The sequence below is a fragment of the Lissotriton vulgaris genome, chromosome 8, assembly GCF_964263255.1.
Source record: "Lissotriton vulgaris chromosome 8, aLisVul1.2, whole genome shotgun sequence".
Lineage (NCBI taxonomy): Eukaryota > Metazoa > Chordata > Amphibia > Caudata > Salamandridae > Lissotriton > Lissotriton vulgaris.
Genome location: NC_141696.1, coordinates 890,799,846 through 890,824,721, shown reverse-complemented (window position 1 = coordinate 890,824,721; position 24,876 = coordinate 890,799,846).

The window sequence follows — 24,876 nt, the reverse complement described above, 5'->3', positions numbered from 1 at the left end:
TCACTTTGGCTGGCATATGGAGTACAGATGATGTATCAGCATGTTGTAAATGCCAGACATTACTCCCTTAAAACAGCCACAGCAGAGGATGTAGGGGACTACTCTGTAAGATGGGATCACCTGCAGTCCAATTTGTTGAAAAGACAGTGGCGGACTTGTAGGTATCTGTGGTATCTCCATTACATAAGGATCTTAGAATGACAGTAATGCGACATTTCAATGTTAGAGAATGTTGCCATTTGAAAAGAGAGCGAGTTGGAGAAGGAGTGAAAAGTGTATGGATGCTAAGGTGTATTTGCAATACTTCAGATATAGGTTTCTCCTTCTCATCTGTGGACAGATGTACGTCTTTAGATCCAGCATACACTGGTACAAGCTGAGGGCACGCCATAGGCTTTCACATTCCCAAACACAGAGAAGAATCAAACTTAGTCTTTGAAATAACCTTTCCCTTTTCCTCACACTCACTCATCAACCCCATTAGATATGTTCTTGTTCAATCTACTGTCATAGTGTTGGAATGAAAATATGTAAGTTAGCATTCGATGCACCATTTTATGTTTGGCTGCCATTTTGAACCATGATAAAAACTAATCCTTGCTTTTTCGAGAAACAGCCTGTGGTAAATTTTGTTTCTCCAAGGTTGGGCCTTGCTTTGCTAATAAATGCACTGTACTTATTAGCGCATACCTTTCCCACTAGATAGAGGCCTTCTCTCACTATTCTAGTGGCGGGCATGGACAGAGTGACCTTGGGTAGGAGATAGCGTGTGCCCGGCCTCGGAATCGAACTCTATCCTTCTGTACTTCTTTGTTTAGATGCATCTGCCTGAAAAATTGCATTATGGACGTGCCTTCATTGGTTCTGAATTGTACATAATGTATCTCCATATTTGCTGATGTTAGTCCCTCGGTAGCACTCCTAAGAGACTGGGCAAGTTCAAGTTCAAGTTCAGGAATTTGTATAACGCACTACTCACCCAGAGGGTCTCAAGTCGCTTGTGGGATGGGGTGCATTATTTATCGAATAGCCAGGTTTTAAGTTCCTTTCTGAAGGAAATGTGGTTCTGTGTGAGGCGGAGGTGAGTGGGGAGATAATTCCAGGTCTTGGCCGCCAGGTAGGAGAAAGATCTTCCTCCCATGGTGGATCTGTGGATGCGCGGAACTGCGGCGAGGGCTTGATTGGAGGATCTTAGTTGGCGGGTGGGTGTGTAGAAGGACAGTCGTGTGTTGAGACAATCGGGTCCTAGTTTGTAGAGGGCCTTGTGTGCGTGAGTGAGGAGACGGAACGTTATTCTCTTGTTGACGGGAAGCCAGTGGAGGTCTTTCAGGTGGCCGGTGATGTGAGCTTGGCGAGGGATGTCTAATATGATTCTCGCTGATGCATTTTGGATGCGTTGGAGTTTTTTCTGTATTTTGGCTGCGGTTCTGGCGTAGAGGGTGTTACCATAGTCCAGTCGGCTAGTGACCAGTGCGTGGGTGACAGTCTTTCTTGTTTCTGTGGGGATCCAACGGAAGATTTTTTTGAGCATACGAAGTACGTTGAAGCAAGAGGATGAGACAGCGTTGACTTGTCTGGTCATCGAGAGGGAGACGTCTAGGATGAAGCCTAGGTTACGTGCGTGGTCTGTGTGTATGGGTGCTGTGCCCAGGGCCGATGGCCACCATGAGTCATCCCAGGCATAGGGGGATGACCCTAGGATGAGGACTTCCGTTTTGTCTGAGTTAAGTTTTAGGCGGCTGTTTTTCATCCATTCGGCTACTTCTTTCATGCCTTCATGAAGATTGGTTTTTTCGCGGTGTTAGGGTCTTTGGTGAGGGAAAGGATCAGCTGGGTGTCGTCAGCGTAGGAGATGATGTCGAGTGTATCTGAATAGCCATATATTGGTTTGTATTCTCTACTCTTCGTTTGGTATGGAAGGCTGAGAGGTGGCCGTAAGTGACCAGGGTGACCCTAAGCGGGCCACTTCCTTCAGTTGGCGCCCGAACAGGTACTCCTTTGGGTGAGCAACCCATCCCCTTCCATGGAAGGGTGTGGAGGTCGAGGCTATTGTCAGATCAGACAGGATCAGGGATCCCTGCATGAGAAAGTACCTGTACTCTCAGCTGCTCCTTCTGTCCCACTGGACGGTGCCTCGCCCAGTGCTCATCCCGACTGGAGTCCTGGATCTGACCATTTGGTCTGAAGAGTTGGCAGTGGAGAATACATTTGTTTGACCTGTATACATCAGGTGAGTTTGTTTTGGTTCTTTGTGGCTTTGGTACCATTTTGGTTTGCATTTGGTATGGTCTAATGGCCCACTTTTGGATAAAGACATTTGCAAATGTTTTGCCAGACATAGACTAGTGAATTTGTTTTCTTTCAAAAATGCCTGGATTCAGTAAATTGGTTTCTCTGTGCTGTAGCTGTTGTTCTGCAGATGCTCGATTGGAAGAAGCTCAGCTGGTGCCTCCAGAGGGCACCACTAATTTTGTATTTGAAACATGGTCTTGGTCCTATTATGTTTAGTACATTATGGCACAAATATATGAGGGACAATGCAGAGTAGCAGTGGCCGTTCACGGGCACTTGGATGAACAAAAGATTGGGGTTTTAACAGGAAAAATTGTTTGCAAAGTGAAGTAGTCAGTCTATGTTTGATTCTCTTCAAACGTGGCAAAAGGAGACTAAACAGAGATGATTAAAGATGGAAAAAGAGTTACGAAAGGAGAGAATGCAAACATTGACTTGGAGAGCTGTAGCGCATGATATAGAGAAACAAGAGATAGGGATTGAACGTGATAGGAGGTTTTGTTTGCATATTGACAAATCTTATGTGGCCCAAGAAGAAAATGATACTTTCGTACAGGAATTATTAGAAAAAAAGTTAGCAATAGTGAAGTGTAGCACCCAGCGGAAGGTTACTGATGATGTAGGTAGAGGGAATGCTTTTGCGATTAAACAGCTAAAGACACGCATAGACTAAAATGAAGTGAATGTCTGTAGCAGGTCCCAGTAGGTGGGTGCCTGATGTTGCTATTGAAGTACAAGTTGATGGTTGTCTGTGCTTTCCGTAAATGGGTTGAGGTCTATCCTACTAAAGACAATACAGCTTTTACGACTGTAGAGGTACTCCTGAAGGAGTTATTTCCTCATTTTGGTTTGCCTCGTTTGATCTGGAGTGATAACGTAAGTCATTTTAATGCTAAGGTAATACACCTAATTGGTGATGGCATGAGTATCATACTAAAATTTCATGCTGTTAATCACCTACAGTCAGCAGGTTTGGTTGAGAAGTACAATGGTACTCGCATACTAAAGTTGGCAAAAATTCAGGAGACCACAGGATTACAGTGGCCAGATGCTCTATCATTAGCACTTTTGTCAATAAGAACAATGCCACATTCTCTGTCAGGATTGTCAGTGTACGAGGTCGTGTTTGGATGCCCAGCAAATGTCTGTGGCGTCCTGCACCCTCGTAGGTTCTCTGATATTGAGTACACGTTGTTGATAGGCTATCTTTGTCAGTTAACTGAAAGTTCTATTCACCAACAGGGGTCAAAATTGTGGTACAATAAACAATTGGTCACAGTAGCAACAATTTAACAATACAAAAGAAATAGTGGCAGTCACAACACCAAATTAGCTAAATTCACAGTGTGTGCAATTTATTTTCTAGGCATAAATCACTTGTTACAGACAACGCAGTTGTTCATACATGTGAGACATGATTGTATATGCAACAGTGGTGCTATAGTGTGAGGGAAGGGTGGGGGTGATCTAGATAAAAGTGAGTGAATGAGGGCAATTGAAAAGGGAGAGGTAATGTGGCATATCTACATTAAATTTACATAGTAAAACCTGTCTGGCCTACAACAGGCCAAGTATTCTAGTATATACACATACCACTCTAGAGACCCTGATAATGAATTTCAGCTGTCAGAGCTTGTATAATGATATGTAGTAGTCAACGTTTTGACCCCTTCACGGTTCTAGGTGAGTCAGTCCCTAGAGTGGGGTCTTCATCAGGACAGTGAGAACTAGCACCTGAAAACAATTGAATATTCCGTATTAAAAAGGTGTCCTAATGACAGGGTGTGAATGCTTGTAAAACAGATATTATTTACTCAATATATCAAGCAGCATGAGGAATCAGGCTGTGATGTAAAGGTGAGTGGGCTCTAAAAAGCTCTTATGTCAGAGAGGACGAAAAATTAAGTTGCAAACCCATAAATCATCCTGGGACACCGAATGTCTACTTTGGAGTGAAACTTTCACTTACTAAACAACGGGAAAAAGTACGGCCATGAGTACACGTACTGACATCCGTGATGGGACTGTGGCTCAACAGATCACTAGAAGTCAAAAGGCAAAGCTATCAAACAAAGGAGAGAGCAGTTCTATAGCGTGGGCAGTCCAACAGACATAAACTGATCTATCATGTAATCAATGACAGTGTAGCATCAAGTTAGCAGGAAAATACAGTACTGCCTCTATACGGTGGTGTAAAGCCTGTAAATGTAGTCCCACAATAATCATACAAATAATCTTAAAAATAATCTAGAGGTATAGACACCCTGGTCTATTAAGTAATCGTCCACAAAATAAACTGTACTGGCGCATTAACAGGAGAAATAAACAGCCCTGTACGGTCGTTAGGGGCCCCTAAGTACGACTCACATTGCGTACAAGTAAGAAAGATCAAGGGGCATATTATCAAGAATGGAGTTAAAATTATCGCTGCTTTAGCGGCGATAATGGGCTTGATAATATGCCGTAGAGAATTCTCATAGAGGCCCATGTTCTGGTGTGAACATGGTCTTCTATGGGAATTCGCAACAGCATATTATCAAGCCCATTATCGCCGCTTTAACAGCAGTTTTCTGCCACTAAAGCGGCGATAATTTTAGCTCTGTTTCTTGATAATATGCCCCCTAGAGGCTGTTAAAACCCTCTATAGCTGTAAAATCCCAGGAAGGTGATGCAGCAGTGTGCTTTATATGTGGTTTTAAATGTTAAACCCCAGTGCGTTCATAAACATTTAAGATGAGTGAACTATTTCCAAGTTGATGTTTTAATGGTTAAAAAAAGAGGAGAACGACTTGCGAGTGGCTTTAAACAAATCAACATTTCATCTAACAAATGATCCGATACACAATGACAAAACATCCACACTTCCAGATAGAGCACATACCTCATCCTTCCTTCTTCCATCAAAGACTGTGAGAGGGATCTGGCCTGGCCAGGGAACAATATAAAAGTGCGAGCGGTGGCATGCACGTTAGGTGCAGCCGCTCGCTGCCAGCACGTTACTAGCCGTAAGTCATGCTCATAGTAAGCCCTTACCAGTTAAAGAGTGCTGAGTAAGGGAGTCATAAACCTCGCCCAAAGTTACCGCTACTGGACCTAATAAGTTACATGGTATTGAGGCAGAGGTTCTCAAAAATCTGATATTAATACGAAATAATCAATACAGTTGTAAGAAAGTCAAATGATTCAAAAACGTCTGGGACTGAAAATGCAGAAATGGGCCACAGACTGCTCATGGGCTCAGTTTCTAATGTGTCATAGTGGCTGACATATTCACAATAATGTATAACTTTAATGCCAGAAAGACAAATGTGGTAGAAGTACATTGGTAAAACACAATATATCTCGGTAGCTTTATATGGTTATTGAGAAATAAGACGGTGCCTCAGACGGATGGGCATTTCTGATGGCATAGTGTGGTATATTCAAAGTAATGAATAACTCATAATGTCAGAATAACACAACAGCAGTAAAAAGCATGTTAGTAAAGCACAATACGTGCAGGTAGCTTCGTATGGATACTGATAACAAAGGTACTGCATCACTCAGATGGACATTTAAGATGCACATTGTAGTATGTTAACCCCAGACTGTCAAACAAGCCTTTTTAATCAGAACACAAATGCACATTTATGGCAAAATGGCAAAGCATGTTATGTACAAAGTAATAACACAGAATTCATGAATCATGGAAATGGACAATTGCACCATAGTTACAGAGGAAAAAGAGGGCACTATTCAGTATTCCGAATAGAGAGTTGGGCATTAGTGGCATCAAATTTGCATACTAATTGTTGTGATTGAACTAGCTTATATTCAAAAACTAGGAGTCAAGAGGGGCAGAAAGGACTGGATCGCCCTCCACTCAATCCAACAATAGTCAAAAAATGACCCAGTCCTCAAGGCAACACAGAAATATGTGGGGCTGTAAACAGTTCTAGATCGTCCAAAGAGCACTCTAATTATATCTCTATTTATAGAGATTATAACACTGTTTCAGTCTATTGCCAACGTTAAAAGTAAGCCCTTCTCTGATAAACAGAAAAACCGTCCAACACAGTACAGACATTCACTAGAAGGACAACATTTAGAAAAAAGTGTGAGTAGCTAGAAGACACCTCACAGGCGCACCACCAATGGGGCCCCTGGTTGGTACTCACCAGGTCGGCCCTGTTCTCATCATCGGTGTCAAATAGCTTAACGAAAACGTGTCCAAAACCCAAAGTAAAGAAAGTAACAGTGAATGGTGCAGTGTACAAACAACATATATGTGACACGGACTAACAACGTTCAACATATAACACACACAAAACTGCGCAACAAGATACTACTCTTACTTTATTTATATCTTCTTGTTGCATTGCAGTTTAACATGTAATATAAAAAGGGTGAGTTATGAATACTACCTATCGCCTCATACTCAACCCACAGCCGACATGTTTCATTGCCTTAGGTATTATATCAGGCAATTTCTTCAGGGCCAACGTATATTTACGATGTCACTGCCAGCGATACTGTGCTTTTAAAATGCTGAAAATCAAAAACATAGAACACACATATATATATATATGTGGGCATCTGCCTGTAGCAATACTGCATATTTAATATCCACATTGCACCATGTCATAAACAGAAAATGCTCTTTACCTAGATAAGTCCTTTACTTTCATACCGTTACCGCTCTGGCTCTGTGCAAACTCATAGACCCCCTTCCGATCGGTAAGTAGGGTCCCGCCTCCCTTCTTTCAGTGCCTAGACAGAAGACACGGAGGAAAACGCCATTCGGGCGAAAATTACAATCAGCCTGTCTACTCTCACCGTCTTTTAGTCACCAGGTCCCGCGTTTGCATGCTTACTCGTGGAGGTACTGCAAACGGCGTTTCCTCAACACCGGGGCGCCGTAAGCAGGGCTTGTAGTGTATTTATCAGAGTTTTCCGCGTTGCGGGTTTTTCTGTTTATCAGAGAAGGGCTTACTTTTAACATTGGCAATAGACTGAAACAGTGTTATAATCTCTATAAATAGAGATATAATTAGAGTGCTCTTTGGACGATCTAGAACTGTTTACAGCCCCACATATTTCTGTGTTGCCTTGAGGACTGGGTCATTTTTTGACTATTGTGTGATTGAACTAGCGACAACATTTGGAATATCTTGGTTTCTAGAGGAGACATTTCCTGTACATTCCTTCGTAGGTACTACTACTACTCCCCTGAACACATTTGTGTTACCCTAGCCCCACACAAAAAAGTACATAGGCAGTTCTACACAGATAATGTTTTTATACAAATGTTGCATCATGCTCATAATGTGTCCAATACAATTAATTGTTGGGTTTGTGGGTTTATTTATTTATTTATTTTGAGAGTTTTATACAAGGGGAAGCAGACCCTTGCGGGTATCAGAGCGCTTAACAGGGTATGAGTCTTAGTTAAATAGAAGCAAGGTAAATAGCATAATAATAATAATCCTGTATTTGTAAAGCTCACAGCTACCCTTAGGTTTCCAGGCACTGGGGGCCGTCATGAAGATTAAGCAAGCTATTGCCCAGAGTCACATGGTGCTGGGCAGACCCCTGCCGCCGGGGATCGAACCGTGATCCCCCGCATCCGGCGTCAGTTGCCCTGGCTGCTGCGCCACACCTCTTCCACGATTCACAGAAAAATAATGCTATAATAATCATTGTATTGCTGATACAACGTATATGATACATAGTAAAAACGTTCAATGAGTTGCAAGCAGAATATAGTTACAATATCTAGGATATCGGGCTGGGCAGTGGACGTTGTAAAGTTCCGAGTAGAGGATACTTTGGGTCGCATAACAACAGTAGTCCCTTCTGTTTTTTTTTCCCCGGGTCCTATGATTATACCTTTAATGCTCCTCGGACTTCCAAAAGGGTCTCCCAGGCATTTTTGTCCGACAGGTTATGTGAAAACTTAGGTGGAGCAAAAACCTCTTTCCCACGACCCTCCATTTAGCAATTAAATGTCTCTGGTGGATAGTACCAAACAACAAGATAACCAGGACACGAAATGAAAGAAGGAGGTTATTCTTCCTTTCTCGTCAATTGGGGTCAAGGCAAATGAGAAAAACAGTAGTCCCTGCTCAAGTGAGGTTAGCGATGAGAAGCGCCTTCACTCCTTTATTGAAAGATGCAGTAGATGCAGTAGAGGGATAAAGTCTGGTTTCTGTGGGTAGAGCACAAGAGGGCACCAGTTTCTGTGCCAGATATCTGAGTGTATTGTGATTAATGGCTTTATGAGTCTTTATGAGTCATACAAGCTATTTTCAGATGAATTCTGGCTTCAAAGGGTAACAAATTAAGGGTTTTTAGGTCAGGGGATGTATTGGAGCTTCTTTTGGAGCCAGTGATAAGTCTCGCTGCGGTGTTGATTAAGGCTCTTAGAGGGGCCATTGCAGTTCTGGGCAGGCCACAGAGGGCAACACTTCCGAAATCCCTTTTTTGGATGACTAGAGCTTGTACTGCCAGCTTGAAGTCCTTTTCCGTCAGGAAAGGTTTCAATTTTCTCAAAGTATTTATCTGAAAGTTGTCTCCCTTTGTTGCATTGCTGATGATGTGGTTTTGCATATTGAGGTTTCTGTCAAGTGATATTCCCAACGATTTTGCTGAATCAACGATGAGAGGTTGACAGTTGAGTGCGGTAAGGTGTTTCATCCAGTCTTGCATTATGGTACTTGGGCAGGGGGAGCAATGAGGTACAAAGTAAGTCAACTGATCCGGCTAATCCCATTCTGTGTTTCAGAAGGTCAATCAGGTTATTATGTTTGACAGTATCAAAGGCTTTGGACCGGTCTAGCAAGATGAGTAGGCAGGCTCCATTTTGATCTAGAATTTGTAGGGCATCGTCAATTATATGGGTCATGGCCGATTTAGTGCTGTGACCAGCACGGAAACCTGATTGGTATTTGTTGAGTAGGTTAAACTGTTCAATATGTCTTAGCAGCTGGAGGAGAACACATTTTTCTAGGAGTTTGGCCAGGGTAGGGATGTTGAATATAGGACGGTAATTGTTTAGGTCTGCAGTGTCAGATACCTGCCCAGCCTTGAGGGTGTCAGGGATGCAACCTTGGCATAAAGAGTTATTTATGATCTTGGTCCAAAGAGGCAGCAACAGCAGTGAAGTATTTTACAAAGTTTGCTGGAAGAGGGTCAGCGAAGTGATTGGCGGGATTTAAGGTAGCAACCATTTTGAGAATTGATTCCTCATTGTAGGTATTGAAGGATGACCAAGAAGCATTATTTCTTAGGTCGAACTTTGAAGAGATTCGCTGTGGGGAATTTAGAAGGGAAGATGAGGGGTTCATATGTGCGACAGAGTGTGTGATAAAATCGTTGAGAAGGTCCTTCTTTATGGTATCAGTCTTCTGAGTGAAGAAGGAAGCAAATTCATCCCTGTTAGATCGTGGTCCTAATTTATCTTGGAGTCGGTGAGGTGAATCCTTAGATTGAGTTTTTGGGACAGTTTTTTGCCTGGTCTAATTGGTGGCAAAAGAAGTCTGCTTAAGTATGTTTGATCTTTCTATTGTATGCGTTTCTTTTCTTTATTAGTATCTTGAGGTGATTGACGGATGGAGCTTATCTCCATCTGCGTTTAGATAGTTTTAAGGATCTTCTATCCTCATTGAGTCTTCCATCGTACCAAGGCTTAGAATCTTTTATGGAAACTCTCTTTAGTTTGAGGGGGGCTACCTCGTTTAGTATCATGTTCATGGAATTGAAGTAGTGGTTGGTGAGATCATGGACATCAGATTTCTCTTAGAGGGGAAGAAGTAAGTTGTAGTTGGAAGTTGTGATTGTGTTAAGGTCGATGTTTTTTAAATCCATCTTCCATACTTTAGTGCTTGTGGGTTGACCCAGGTTAAGTTTCACCGTTTCATCGATGAAGAAGGTGATAATATGATGATCAGACCAGTCACATGGAAAGATTGTGTCTAGCTGGATGGAATCAACTTTAGAGATTACTAAATCAAGGATGGATTCTTTATCATGTGTAGAGCTGTTGCAAATTTGGGTGAAGTCAGCGTGGAAGTTTTTGAGACTATTGACAACTCCATCGTAGGGATCATTCCAGTGGAGATTGAGGTCTCCGAGAAATATTTGGGTGTTATGATGACCAGCATTAGTAGAAACTAGGTCCATAAAATGTTCAGTAAAGATGAGGGTGTCACCTGGTGGATGATAGAAGGTGTGTAGAGTGCAAATTGGTTTGCCATTGCTAGTGATGTCAAGGCAAATGTATTCACAAGAAGGGAATACAGGAGACATGGATTCATTTACTGAGATATTATTACGATGTAACTATGCACGCGATACCCCCCTCTATCTTATCAATTCTATCCAACCTAATTATGTCATATTTTAGGGGTACTAGTATGTCAATGATGTTGTGCAGAGAATTCCTTTAGCCAAGTTTCGGATAAGATTAGTAAATCAGGTTCTTGTGGGAGAATGAGGTCAGCTATGTCACCTGTGTGTCTTGCGGCCGATCTGCAATTTAGTAGTATACACTTAAGACGAGGCATGAGATGGGATGTGTTGGGTTCCTGGATGAGGGGAACTTGTCTTAGGTTGTTTTGGATGTTGACTCTAGGGTTGTGTTTAGTGGGCCTGTGAGTATTAGGGGGAATGGTTAGGATTAGAGCCATTTTGGGTGTGTAATCTGGAGGTATAGTCTTGTGATTCCGGTGTGATGGTTTTTAAGAATGCAGTGGATAGAGTAAGTCTTTCCCTGATAAGGGATTAGTCCTGTGGATTGGGCAGGTTGATTTATTGTTAAACAGGAACTGATTTCCATCCTGGGGTCGAACATTTTGATGTAACTACTGAGTGGGTCAGGTGAGCATTTGATTTAGTCTGTCTTGCAAATCTGTTGTTCTAAGGTTGATTCAGAAGAACATCAGATAAAGCTTGTATTTCCTCTTTGATTTGCCGTAACGAGAGTATGATCTCTTCAAGTCTAGGGTCTGGTGAGGGTGGGAGCAAGCTAGTTAGAAATGTTATGGGTGTGGGAGGTGTGTGTGTGCATCCCGTGGGTGGTAAGAGGGAGGCACGCCTTCAAGGGTATTATAGGGCTTCCTGTCTAGTTTCCTCTCCAGATCAGGGAGGGGTGGACTGGAATGGGGAGTGGGTGCAGGAGGTGTGGGAGTATGTGGTGGCGATGAGATCGTGGGATAGGTGGATTTGCACAGGGTAGTGATGCCAATGGGGGGGAATATTCATTCCTGGGGAGGATGCTGAGACTGTTAAGGGTGTATATTCTGGTGCAGTAGTAAGGGGGAGTGTCTTATGGTGGAATCTCGTGGGGATGGGAGCTTAATTGTAGCTAATGGTTGTGATATCAGTGTGGTAGTGGGTGAGTCCCTGATGGGTGTAAATGCTGGTGTAGTAGGAAGGGGGGAGTGTCTGAGTGTCTGAATTGTGCATCAAGTGTGGAAGGGGTATAATAGTCCATATGAAATTCTAAAAGCAAACGAAATACATGAAAAATTGATACTTTGATGATTTATATAACCTACACTATTTCAGGAAAATGCTTGCTGTTTGTCGTTTCCCCTCCTGTCCACTAGACTCCCTCCTTCCATAGCCATATCAGGTTAACGATTGACCACCTACACTTCTGCACATCCTGAAAACTCATCTCATTCTAGTTAGAGCTTTGAATACACACCCTTAATTTGTGCACTTGCACATGGTACAGCTCTGTGGCTGTTTTAATGCGATTGCATTGTCTAAAGTAAGTAAAGTAAATAAATGCCCTGGTGACAGCACAGCTCGTTAACAGTGAGCAGCGATCACCTTCAGGCCCGGACTGGCCGTTGTGGGCACCGGGCAATCCCCCGGTGGGCCGCATGGGTGGGGGCCAATTTAGGGCCCCTGGGGGCTGTTTTTGTTACAGGGCCGTTATGCTGCAAAAACGTCCCTCTAACAAAAACGTCCGAAAACCGGCCATGACACAGAGCGCGGTCACACCTCACCCCCCCTCCCTCCTGAGGGCTGGAGGGGGGCCGGCCGAGCACTTTGCCAGGGCCGGTTCTGGTTCCCAGTCCGGCCCTGATCACCTTCCTCTGTGTCTGAGCTATGCACTGTACAGGTGTTAGCGCCCAAATGTTTGGTCAAATCGGGTTTTAATCACTCACCCCGAACTTACAACTGGGATCCTTGAAATCTTGTGGCATTTTCGCTAGTTCTTCAGAACTTTGCTATTGTCATAGAATGAAGCTAAAATAAAAGTACAAGTCATTTATTATCAATAGTCAGGTTCCTAATTATCAGGCAATGATGAGAGGATGAGGATGTTTCTAAAACCTTTATTTATCTTTAAGTGGTTAGTATAACTTTTGTCATTTCTATTTGGATTAGTCCAATTACAGTATTATTGAGAAAAGGTTTGATTGGTGACAGCATAAATCAGTCAGATGGTTCCATAAAGTAATCAGTCCCTATCTATCTAAAGAGCCTAACCTACCCCATAGAAACCCATAAAGAGTCTCTTTTGGAAAAGAACAAGCTTTTCGGAGCATAGCAAAAGTCTCAAAATTTCCATAAAGGGTCATTGTGGAAAACTCAGCTGAGTTCCTCATAGCTGCAGTAGCAACCGCTAAAATAAAGTAAATGACAGAGGACATGATTGCAGCAGTAGCATTGATCAAATGCAAGAAGAAAATCTTCTTGTACAAAATGTCAGAGTAAAAGGAGGAAAAATCACAGTCAGAAGTAGCTTTCAGTAATAAGGACGGAACGCCTTAAGCTCAGTAGAGGCTGCTATCTCGCATCGGTGATCAGGCGGGCATAGAGGGGGTGTTAAAAAAGAAAAAGGGAGAAAACAGAAAGAAACAAAACATACCTTGCCTGAGGCCACCTCGCCTACTTTCTTCTTCCATGACGGCCTGAACAGGATATACCCAGGCTTTGTGACTGGTCTGAGTGCCATGGATTGGTGCTCAGACTGGGACTGGGGGCCTGGGCATGTTCCTCACCAGACTGTGCATTGCATCCTGGTGAGGAACATGCACAGTGAGCATGACTGTCTGGCCGGTCCGAGATGGGCAGCCAAAAAGTTATGTGCACTGTAGACATGCCTCACCCCATAACAGGAGGTCCGCTAGGGAAAAATAAAATGATACTAACCTGGCGTTATTATAATTTCATTTTTCTTTTGGTGCGATAGTCCTCCACCTCAGCGGAGGAGTCGCCACTGATCAAGAATCAGGCATTGTGCAAGGTAAACGTCTTCTCTCCTTTCTGGCTAGTAACACTCAATTATAATATAAATCCATAAATCATGCACTGAAAATCAGTAGGTTGAGGTCATCTTCAGTCAATGGAAACCATTCGTCTGATGGTGTCGTCGTCATCTGTTGCTTCTCCTCTCGATTCCCATGTAAACATCCATGCTAGTGGAGAATTTAACTAATGTTGCAGGTTTAGAAACATGGGCGAAAGTTTTCCTGAGAACCTTCCTACCTAAGCTGTTAGCTGCTTGTAGTTGTGAATACCAAGGCCTAGTTAAATGCAATGCTACAATTCTATCAACAGTGTCCTGGTAAAGCATGCACGTGTTATATCTACATTTTTTTTTATTCTAACAAACTATTCATTATAATCAATAGCAAATTCATTGTCAAAAAGGGTGAGCTAATATGCTGTCTCGAAGCAAAAATAATATAATCTTAAAGTCAGTGGATTCTTCAGTAGGATGCTGGTGCTGGACAAAATATTCTAAATAAATGTCTATTTAGCTGTAAGCAAGAGATGAAAGAAAATATGGTTTGGGCCTAGTTATAGAAGCACATTGAGAATGATAGCCTACTGTGTTTTGCACTTCACATTAATTTCCCTACAAGGTTTAACCCCTTCACTGCGGCGGCTATTCTGCCGCAGAGCTAAGGGGGTGGGGGGGCCGCGCGGCGGTCCCGTGCTCGTGACGGAACCGCTCCATCACGGCACGTGGGGTAGCTGTGCTTGTGACGGAACGGTTCCGTCACGGCCCCGCCCGCTCAATAAAACGCGCCGCGCAGGCGCAGCGAGCGGGCCGTGACGGAACCGTTCCGTCACCAGCACAGCCCACCCGTCTCGAGCATGGAAGGGGTTAAGCAAGCACATTTTCCCTGCATGTGTTTTTTTATGCACTTCATAGTAGAGCTTATATGCATTCTAAAGTGAAACTCTAATACAGCTATGCAAGTCTTGTTGATTTTAAAATTCATTTCTAATACAGGTCATGGACTAACTTGGAGCAAAGTGTATGCGTTTCAGAAGGTACATGACAAAATATATAAAAAGTACAAAGTTATTAATGCAGAAAAATATAATCAAAAATATAGACGCCACAAATATATTCTTTTTATAGTTTTAATAGGAATGACAAAACTATTGTAACAAAAATATTGTGAAAGAACATATCATCAAACAGAAGGTAAGAACATTTTTGTTAAAATAAATGAAAACTGTAAAGTATTAATTTTCAAATATCATTATAGATAAACATAATAAGTATATATATTTCAAAGGAATATATATATATATATATATATATATATATATATATATATATATATATATATATATATATATATATATATATATATATATATATTGTGAATATCAGGGTCCCACAAACATTTGCTCATTCTTGAATTATAATAATAATAATAATAATAGGAAAGTTTATAGAGCGCCTGGTTACGCACACCGGCGTGTCCCAGCGCTATGGTAAGTGGAAGCAACAAAGTCTCAGCAGCACCCAGAGCCCATCTACTGAACAAACAGGTGAGTGTTCAGTTTCCCCCTAAATCTGGACTCTGACGGTTCCAAGCGCAGTTCCAGCGGGAGCCTATTCCAGCTTCTGGCTGCAAGAAACCGGAAGGACCTACCCCCCATGCGTGCCTTTTTAACTTTGGGAATCATCAGTAGGCCGGAGCCGGAGGATCTCAATGCTCGGGCTGGCTCGTAGCGAGTAATTAGGCCCTGTAACGGCTTCGGTGCTTTGCCGCCCATAATGCGGTGGCACGTGCACAGAGCCTTAAACTCAATTCTGCTCCTCACCGGAAGCCAGTGAAGGGCCTGCAACGCTGCCCTCGAGGCGGATCTTCTGGGCAGCCTCAAGACCAAGCGAGCCGTGGCATTTTGTAACACCTGCAGGCGGTCAAGGCTCTTTCCCGTGGCTCCCAGATAAAGAAGATTGCCATAGTCCAATCAAGCGGTGACAAGGGCATGCACCAGCATCCTTCTAGCCTCTGTAATGAGGAACTCTAGTACCTTCCGTAGGCCTTTCAGGACGCGAAAGCACACCCCCATCACCCGACTGATCTGGGGCCCAAATGTTAGATCAGCCTCGAACCACACGCCCAGATTTTTGGCTTCCTGACATGGTGTTGGAGTTGACCCCAGACAGGGTGGCCTGTCGATGACCACACCGATTGCCCCCCCCACCACGAGCACTTCCATCTTGCTGCCATTCAGCCTCAGGCAGTTGGTCGACATCCAGGAGGCCAGCTCCTGCACGCATGTTCTGAACCTGTCAAGATCAGGTGCACGAGATAGAGTGATGGCCAGCTGCGTGTCATCGGCATAGGACACTATGCGCAGCCCATGGCCCTCAACTTTGGTTGCTACTGGGAAGCCATATAGATTAAATAAAGTTGGGCTCAGGGACAAACCCTGAGGTACGCCCTGACCCAGGTTGACCACTCTAGAGTAGCAGCCCCCCTTCCTGACCTGAAAGCCCCGGTCCACCAGAAAGGACTGGATCCATTTCAGCTCAGCATCCAGGATCCCACCTTCATTCAGACACTGTAGCAAGGTGACATGTGCTACAGTGTCGAATGCTGTGCTTAGATCCAGGAGGATCAGGGCCATAGTTTGGCCCTCATCCATCTGATGGTCTCGACCGCCATGAGCAGAGCCGACTCCGTAGAGTGGCGGCGTCTGAATCCAAACTGAGTAGCGTGAAGGAGCTTAGCTTCCTCCACATATTCCATCAGCTGGGCATTCACAACCTTCTCCGCTACTTTAGCCATATAGGGTAACAGTGAAATGGGGCGAAGGTTCTCTAATATCTCAAAGCCTATATTCGGCTTCTTTTGGGAAGGGAGTACTACCGCCTGTTTCCACGCTATAGGCACTGTATGAGTCCAAAAGGATACATCCAGCAGATGTCTAATGTAAGGCTACAGGATCGTAAGGCTTTCCGCGAGTTGCTTGGGCGAGGCTGGATCCCTAGGGGACCCAGACTTTATTGATCTGCAGATCTGTATTAATGCCTCTGGGGAAGGGGTAGTAAAGTTCTCAAGGTCGTGTCGTCCCCTAACTTCCCTTACAACTTCTACAAACTCAGACCCTATTTTGGTTTTTCCCGGAAAGGATGAGTAGATTTTAGCCACTTTTTCAGCAAAGAATTCCGCAATGCGATTGCATGAGTCTATTGAGCAATCCACAAGCGCAGCGGAGAGCTTAGCTGCAGAGATTGTTTTGTAGATTTTAAACAATTCCTTCTCGGAGTTCTCCGCATCCCTAATCCTTTTTGTAAAGTAGGCTGCCTTTGCCTTTCTAATGAGCCCATGGTAGGCCCGCCTCTTGGCTAAATACTCCTGTTTAGCCTGGCTCGAGAAGGCCACCCTCTACTGCCTCTCAAAGCGCTTGCATTCCGCCTTTGCAAGCCGCAACTCATCGTTGTACCAAGGAGCCGTTCTCTGTGTACGGCATCCAGCATTGGCCAAACAGAGTGGGGCAGTACAGTCCAGTGCCTCTGTTATACGCTTATCCAAATTGCTACTAGCTGTTTCCACATCGAACCCGCCCGGCCTCCCTCCTTTAATAAGTGCTTCCTCAAACCTAGCCTGAGAGAATTTCGCCCATTTCCGGCTAGGGTAGTTAAGAGGTGGCTGTTCCAGTGCTCTTGCTCCCGGAATCTGCACCAGAAAGGGCACAAGTAAGTGGTCCAACCAGGGAACCGGGATGGTGGGATTAATCTCCACTTCCCCCCAATTAGCAAATATCGGGTCCAGTAAATGGCCCTGCTGATGTGTGGGGGTCTTTACTCTCTCAACAAGCTGTAGTGCCTGCAATTCCTGACAGAAACCAGCCACCCCTCTGTCAAGCTGATCTTCCAAATGCATGTTCAGATCCCCTAACACGAGGAATTTAGAATGTTGAAAGAATTATTTTAATGTATGAATTGTTTTGTATCAATACATCTATGTGCAACTCTTACAAGTTATAGATGGCGCTTACAAACTGTGAAGTAACAGTCCGTTGTTGATTTTTATGCCCATTATGTACCGGAAATACTTGGTTGATGTAACTGAAAAGTATGGCGGATCTCCTGTCTGTGTTTACAGTTGGCAAAAAGGCGTGAAGTCGAAACGCGTCCTGTTCGCTTTTCTCGGTGTATAAAGTACTGAGTTTAACCCCTAACAGAGTCTCTTGACTTTCCTTTTGGTTTGTGAGGTTTGGAGATTGAATATATATATATATATATACATATATAACCAGTAGGTAGTTATAGTTAGGGCCTATTTTCCATAGGAAATCTGCAACATTCTATTTGGAATAACTTTGGCGCCGGTTGACGATTCTTCGCCAAATTTTCCGAATGGGGGGTCCCAAAACATGTTTTCCCCATGTAATTTCCCTTACGACCTTTAGCCACAGCTGCAGCCCGAACTGCTGAACGGAAGTACGCCCAATTTAGCAAAGATGTAGTCCTCAGTTCAGACTTGTGCCTTTTGCTTAAATGGTGTCAATCTGTTCAGTAGTTCCTGAGAAAATTACAGTTAAAATCATTTATATATCTACGGGCACGGACGATCCGCAGACTAGCAGCGGACTGTGAGTGTATCATAAGCGCACTCTTCCGATCACACGCTGAATGATAATTGGCTGTCAAGTGGTTCTCAACATTCGAAACCAGGAACTGTTGGCAGCCATTTTTTGACTCGGTAGATGCAAAGCTGAAGAAGTCAGTGGAATATGTGTGCAAAACGTAGAAAGGGTGAGGGTAGAAATACTTTTATCCTCTAGACCTGCTTAGGGGGTCCCAGAAGCACCCCCATGGCCCATATTTTCTTTTTAAGAATAGACCCGGCAGTTGCTTGTAGGGTGTGCGTACTTTGCCGTAAAAAAAGAAACGGAGGGGCTAAGTACCGGGGGCAAAATTATTACATTTTACGGGGGTCCAGAGTGGCCCCCCAGACCATAACCCCCAGGGCTAAAAATAAATGGTGGGGGGAGGGTTCCAAGATCCCCAAAGCCGTGGGGACCACCACCCCCTGGGGCTTTATGTATTGTGGGAGGGCCGGCTCCTGCAGCGTCCTGGGGTGTCCATCCCGCCCTCCCATAGCAAGGAAATCTGTTCTCACTTTCAAAATCTAAATCAGATTGCTTTTTCACATGGGGGGCTGCATGTTAGTAGCTCCCAATGTGGAAAAGCAATGCCTGCTCCCAAACACGTAGAAGTTGTGCAGCAAAGGCGCTGGAGTCGTGCACCCTACAGATTATGAGTCGTGCATTCAGCGCATAGACAGCAGGGAGCCATACTGAGCGCTGGGCTGGGTGCGCAACTTTTAATTTTACCGTAATAGAAATTGCACCTATCAGTAAATTCTAATATCCCCGGGGACCGTATCCCCCGGGTCTTATAAAAAATGTTGGGACCATGGGGGGAGCCTCAATGCCCCCACGGTCCCGCCGGGGTCCCTGCATCCTTCGGGAGCCGGCATTGCTTTTCCACATGGGGAGATGCTAACTTGCATGTGGAAAAGCAATCTGGTTTGGATTTTGAAAGTGAGAACAGATTTCACATCTCTGTCTTTAAAAATCCAAACCAAGTTTGCTACGGGAGGAGCGGGAGCCACGAGACTCCCGTCCTCCCATAGCAAACTGCAGTGTCCCGGGGGTAGACACAAAAGGGGCTTGTAAGTAAGCTCTTTTATTTCTAATGCATTTAATCGGAGGCATTGTATATCTAGGCTGATCTGCTTACCTTGTGTAAACACTGTGACCAACAGAGTTCACAACTTGAACTCAGCTTTGGTGGTACACGGCAGAGTGGACAGCAGCGTCCATAACTGAGAAAGTGAAATGATGTGAGAGAGAGTGAAAAAAAGAGAGGAAAAACGACATTAAAACTGAATGAAATTTATAGATGGAGCAGTTAATACTGGAGAAAATATCCTCCGTTGTGTGTCCAAGCACGTGCTGGTTCATATTGCACCCTCCAGTTTAGTGATCTGAAAGATAGTATATAGAGTTAGTAATAGCATAGTACATACAACTGCACAAGTATATTTCTGGTTTATTTATTTGTACACTGAGGATAATGTATTTCATCAACTTCCACTGTAAGGAGGTGTCTGTGTGCTGTTTTTCTTCCAAAGTAGTATATCCCATGCACTCCCACTGCAAAGCAGTGAGTTCTCAATATTGCGTACCTAGACTGTTGCACCCCATTAACTCACAGAGTCCGGAGGTGAGTGTTTTTCTTTTGAAGTTAAAGGAAGATTTAGAAGCTCCTTGTGCCACTTTTCCCATGATAAAAATGACACATAATTGGCGCAAGGGGCTTGTTGATCAGCCTCTCAGACTGTTGTAAGCTATCCTCACTGCTCAGCGGTAATTGTACATTCCTATGCAGTGAAGCTGCTGCACACTACCCACTCTCTCCTTTCACAGATGACTTGACTTGTGGTTGTTTCAGAAAAAAACTTATTTGCTCACCTTGCTCCATTGGCGTGATTCAAATAGGGTGCACTACGTGTCGAAGCAACCTTCTCAGACGTTGTTACGATGGCCATTCATCTTAGCAGAATCCACGAACGTAGAGCTTTGTAGGTGTTTTTGGGGGGGATGACGCCAATTTGTGAAACACAACCTGTAAGATACAAAGGAAGTTAACATTGTGTGTCTTTTCTTTATCAAAGGAGAGAGGAAGTGAGAGAGTGACTGAAAAGAATATTCGGAGCTCACCTTTCTGTCACTGGTGTGTTCTTCACCACGTGCCGGGACACAATGCACCCTGAAGCTCTACATATAAAAGATAGTAAAAGAAAGTTGATTGATATTTGTTACTATCTTAATGTGGAGTTGAATAACATCGCTCTTTCACATACCTTCCCCGCATTTAAAAACAAATATTTGTATAGTTTATATTCCTGTTGTTTGACCGATTATAAAAACATTCCTGCTATTGAAAAAAAAAATACAAATGCAATAAGATACAGTATATAAGACTGCGTACGCCTAACTCGCTTCGTGAACTTTTTGTATCCAGTCTTCTGCACCCCATCTACTCCCTCCTCTGCGCACCCAGGCCTCAATGCTCACCTTTTCGTGGACAGGGTACGTTTTACATCTTGCAGTCCCGCTCTGCCACCAAGAAGTCTCACATTTGGTGCCGAGTCTTGATATCAGTATGGGTAATGATATACTCATGCTCCTATCATCATCGCAGGTTCCTCACCCGCTCAGTCCTTCCGGCACCACAAACTCAGTGACCAAAGAGGCCATGCACATAGTTGTGGGTCCTTGTACTCGGCTGTTCGGGCCTACATGAGGCGTTTGACGCACTAGGACGGACCATCAAAGCGCTTACGATGGGAGCAACTCTAAAATGGCATAGAGTAAGTGCGGCCCGCCTTTTTTATTGGTAGGGTCATGTGTGTAGTGGCGTATGTTGTGGATGGGTGTGGTGTGGGTGTATACCAAAATTATATATGTAAGTAACCTGCACTCAAGTTTGAATCTTAGTGATAAATCAATCAATGTATTCAAGAAAGTATACTGCAGTGCAGTCCCCACGCTAACCTGGTTAGCCTCTCCCAGGACACATTTAAATCAAAATATTTCAAACAGACACTGCTTGAAAATGAGGACGCACTGTTCACTAAACGTATAAGGTATACAATCAGTAATTTCTGTTCAACTTTATATTTATGAATGTTTTAACCCTGCCTTATATCTTAATATACACTTTTTACAAATGCAAACTATTCATAAAGCACAAACAAAACTTTACATTGCTGAAACGAAACAAAAAGATTTCCATTGCATTTACAAAAAATGTCTCCCAAAATGAAAACACTGTGATGCACTCTTCTTTGCAAATTTTTGTGATGCACGTTTAATTTTCTCAGATATATTACATCTTCAGAAAGAATGTATTTTCAAACAGTTACCACTCCCAATGCATTTCGGTGCCTACACCTTCTTTGGGGGAATGCTGTGAAAATTTACAAAATTTTTCATGTTTCTGATTTCATCTTTATTGACAACAATAACATTGATCTATGTGCTAATCTCCATGTTAATAAAAGAGAACTTTATGTCATTTTAAGGGTTAGGAAACCACAGTCCTGCTACCAGCATTATGTGAGTGAATGAAATGTGCACACCAAGAAGTCTCACATTTGGTGCCGAGTCTTGATATCAGTATGGGTAACGATATACTCATGCTCCTATCATCATCGCAGGTTCCTCACCCGCTCAGTTCTTCCGGTACCACGAACTCAGTGACCAAAGAGGCCATGCACGTAGTGGTGGGCCCTTGTACTCGGTTGTTCGGGCCTACATGAGGCGTTCAACGCACTAGGACGGACCATCACAGCGCTTACGATGGGAGCAACTCTAAAATGGCATAGAGCAAGTGCGCCCCATTTTTCTTTTATTGGTAGGGTCATGTGTGTAGTGACGTATGTTGTGGATGTGTGTGGTGTGGGTGTATACCAGCCATGAGGGAATGTGTGTGTGCCGTTCTGACAACTAGACCTGGAAGTAAGAAATCAGTACAATGGAAATCTGGGCCATGTTTCATTTTTGTTTTTCCTGGAAGCGTAAGCGGAGTGGGCTGTACTGACGTATGGCAGTGCTGCGCGAGGTTCTGAACCATGATTGCGGAGCTATGGACATGGTTCCGTCTTTAGCTATATGAAAAATCAAGTGAATTGGGTGTCCGTTTTGTAGTGCTGACATCACCCGGGTCTTAAACGCAAATGTATCATTATGCCTGTAAATTTCCACAACATGGCCAATTTGAAAGGTACAGGGTATCACTGTGTTTTACCTTCCATTATATTACTCTCCCATATCGTTTACCTTATTGCCTTTATTGTTGTATTAGCGCTGTTGTATTTCTTCCCTTTCTGTACTGCGACCTCCACGTCACTATGAGTAACCATGGAACTCCCGTTTGGTACAAATGCGTACGGGGTATCACTGACTTTATATATTCATTCATAGTTGTGCACATAAAAGATGGTGGACATGACACATTTCTGTGATTATGAATGTTTGTTGTACATTCAGTGGAGTGTTGTAGCTGTAGTAATACAGGGCTGTGAAAGGTTTAAATTGCAGTTTTTGGCACATGAAGGGCAGCTAATATATATACGTATGTGGTCATTCAGGTATACTGTCGAACTTGATGCTGGAAATCAGTGTTCGAGGTTTGGAATTGCGTCCACATCCTGTTATTGTAGAGTAATGACGTAATCTACACGTGCCTGAAAATGTACTGCAAATACGGTGCTCATGTAAATTGCTGATTTGGTTTCGGGTTGATTTTGCGCTATATAAGTATGCTAAAAAATAAATTTTAAAAAAGGAGGAATAGTCCACACTTACTGTCAGAGGTAAGATGGTTCTCATATGCTATTTATAGCACAATATAATGTGGCAGAGCGTTAGAAGCAGCATTTTAGAAACATAATAAATACACAGACACAGATAGATAGTTGAAGTGGGTACGGGCACAAGCGTTCGACTCCATTTTATTACATTGCTGTTGGTAACAAGTAGAATAGCAATCATGATATCATACACAGATATTCAATCGTAAATTGTTTATGACTTCTGCTGCAATAAGTTAGGAGCACTATATGTGAGCTAATACACAGAAGATTCTATCGTAAAGGGTTCATGAGTTGTGGCACACTGAGGTAGGGGCAGTTTATGTAGAGCCTGTGAACGCACTGGTAAGAACGTCTTTTGGCAACTGAATTTTGCCTTAATAATGCCACGTGGCGATTATTTATGGTGCACTGAGTAAGTGGTACATGTGGTGCTCAGCTTGTGCTCAACCTGCGATGATGCGTGGTTCGAGCGGTCTGTACTCAAAATATTGAGTGTTGCATACTGGTCTGTATCAATTTTGAGGTTAAAAAAAAAACACCATCAATAGTTATCAACTGCTCCGCAAACCAGGTCTACAGATTGTTCCCCATAACAAATTAAACAATTGCATTTCACGCAGTGCATTCTAACTTTCTCAAAATGGGAACGTATGTCTGCTGGCGATGTTAAAGGTGATACCCCGGAGGTACTTGGTATTACCGGGGTTGGAGGTACATTTTGGTGCTGTGTTCTACTTACTTTGTAAACATAGTTCACAGGATGTAGGGATTAAAGGTGCTTGTGCATACTAGCAGTGCCACAGGAGTATTTTTTGTCTGTTCCTTAAATAAATCAAGGCTAAATTCTATACTGTCTGTAGTGTAGATACAAAGCTTAATTGAAGTTGTAAACCCTGTTGTCCTCAGTGTAGATGTTAGGGTGGAATGCATCACCTGCAATCATGAATGAAGTAGGAGATAGAACATATATGCAGCATAAATATTATTATTCAACTCAATCTATAAGTGATATAACATAGGTTTTTGAAGGAAGCATACTAAAGGGATATTGTGTAGGGTTTGATAGGTTTTATACTTAGTTTTGGTTTGCACTGAGTTAGTGGTATCTGAAACAACAAGGTTCTGTGGAGCCTGCAATGATGCAGGGTCCAGGCAGGCCAAACTGATAGTAATGTTTTTTGTCTTGTGAATTCTGCCTCAGTAAGGCCACGTGATAATGATTTTTGGTGCACTGAGTTAGTAGTACTTTTGGCGATTAGCGTGTATGTATACTGCGATGATGCATGGTCGGGGGGGTACAGTAATTGGACTAATGTGTTTTGTCGATTGAAGTTTGCACGAATTCCATTTAAAAGGGACAGTATGTCTCACTATGTCATAAAACTGTTCACTCTTCTTTGTGATGATTTATGGTGCACTGAGTTAGTCGTATCTTTGGGGCTGAGCTTGAACGTATCCAGCGATAATGCGTAGTGCAGGGAGGCCGCACTGGGAGAAATGTTTTTTGCCTAGTGAATTCTGCTTTAATAAGGCTACAGGGAGATGACTTGTGGTGCAGTGAGTTAGTGGTACCAGAAGAACTCAGCATATGCGTACCCTGAGATGATTCGTGGTTTGGGGGTCACAGTGGTATAATATCTCTTGTCTACTGCAATGCATCAAGTACAATCACCATTCTAGCTTAATCGTTAGCCCTCACAATGTAGATCTAAGGCAGTAGTCATCACTGACATCAAGAAATTGTTTTTGTTGTATCCTTTAACAAAACTGTCTCTGACTTACATAAATCAAGGCTAGCTTGAATGGTGTCCGTAGTGTAGATGGAAAGCTGAATTCAAGTTGTGAACCCTGCTGTACACAGTGTAGATCGAAGGCAGTAGTCACACAAACATCGAAGAATGCATTTTTGTCTCATACGTTAACAAAATGTAAGGACACA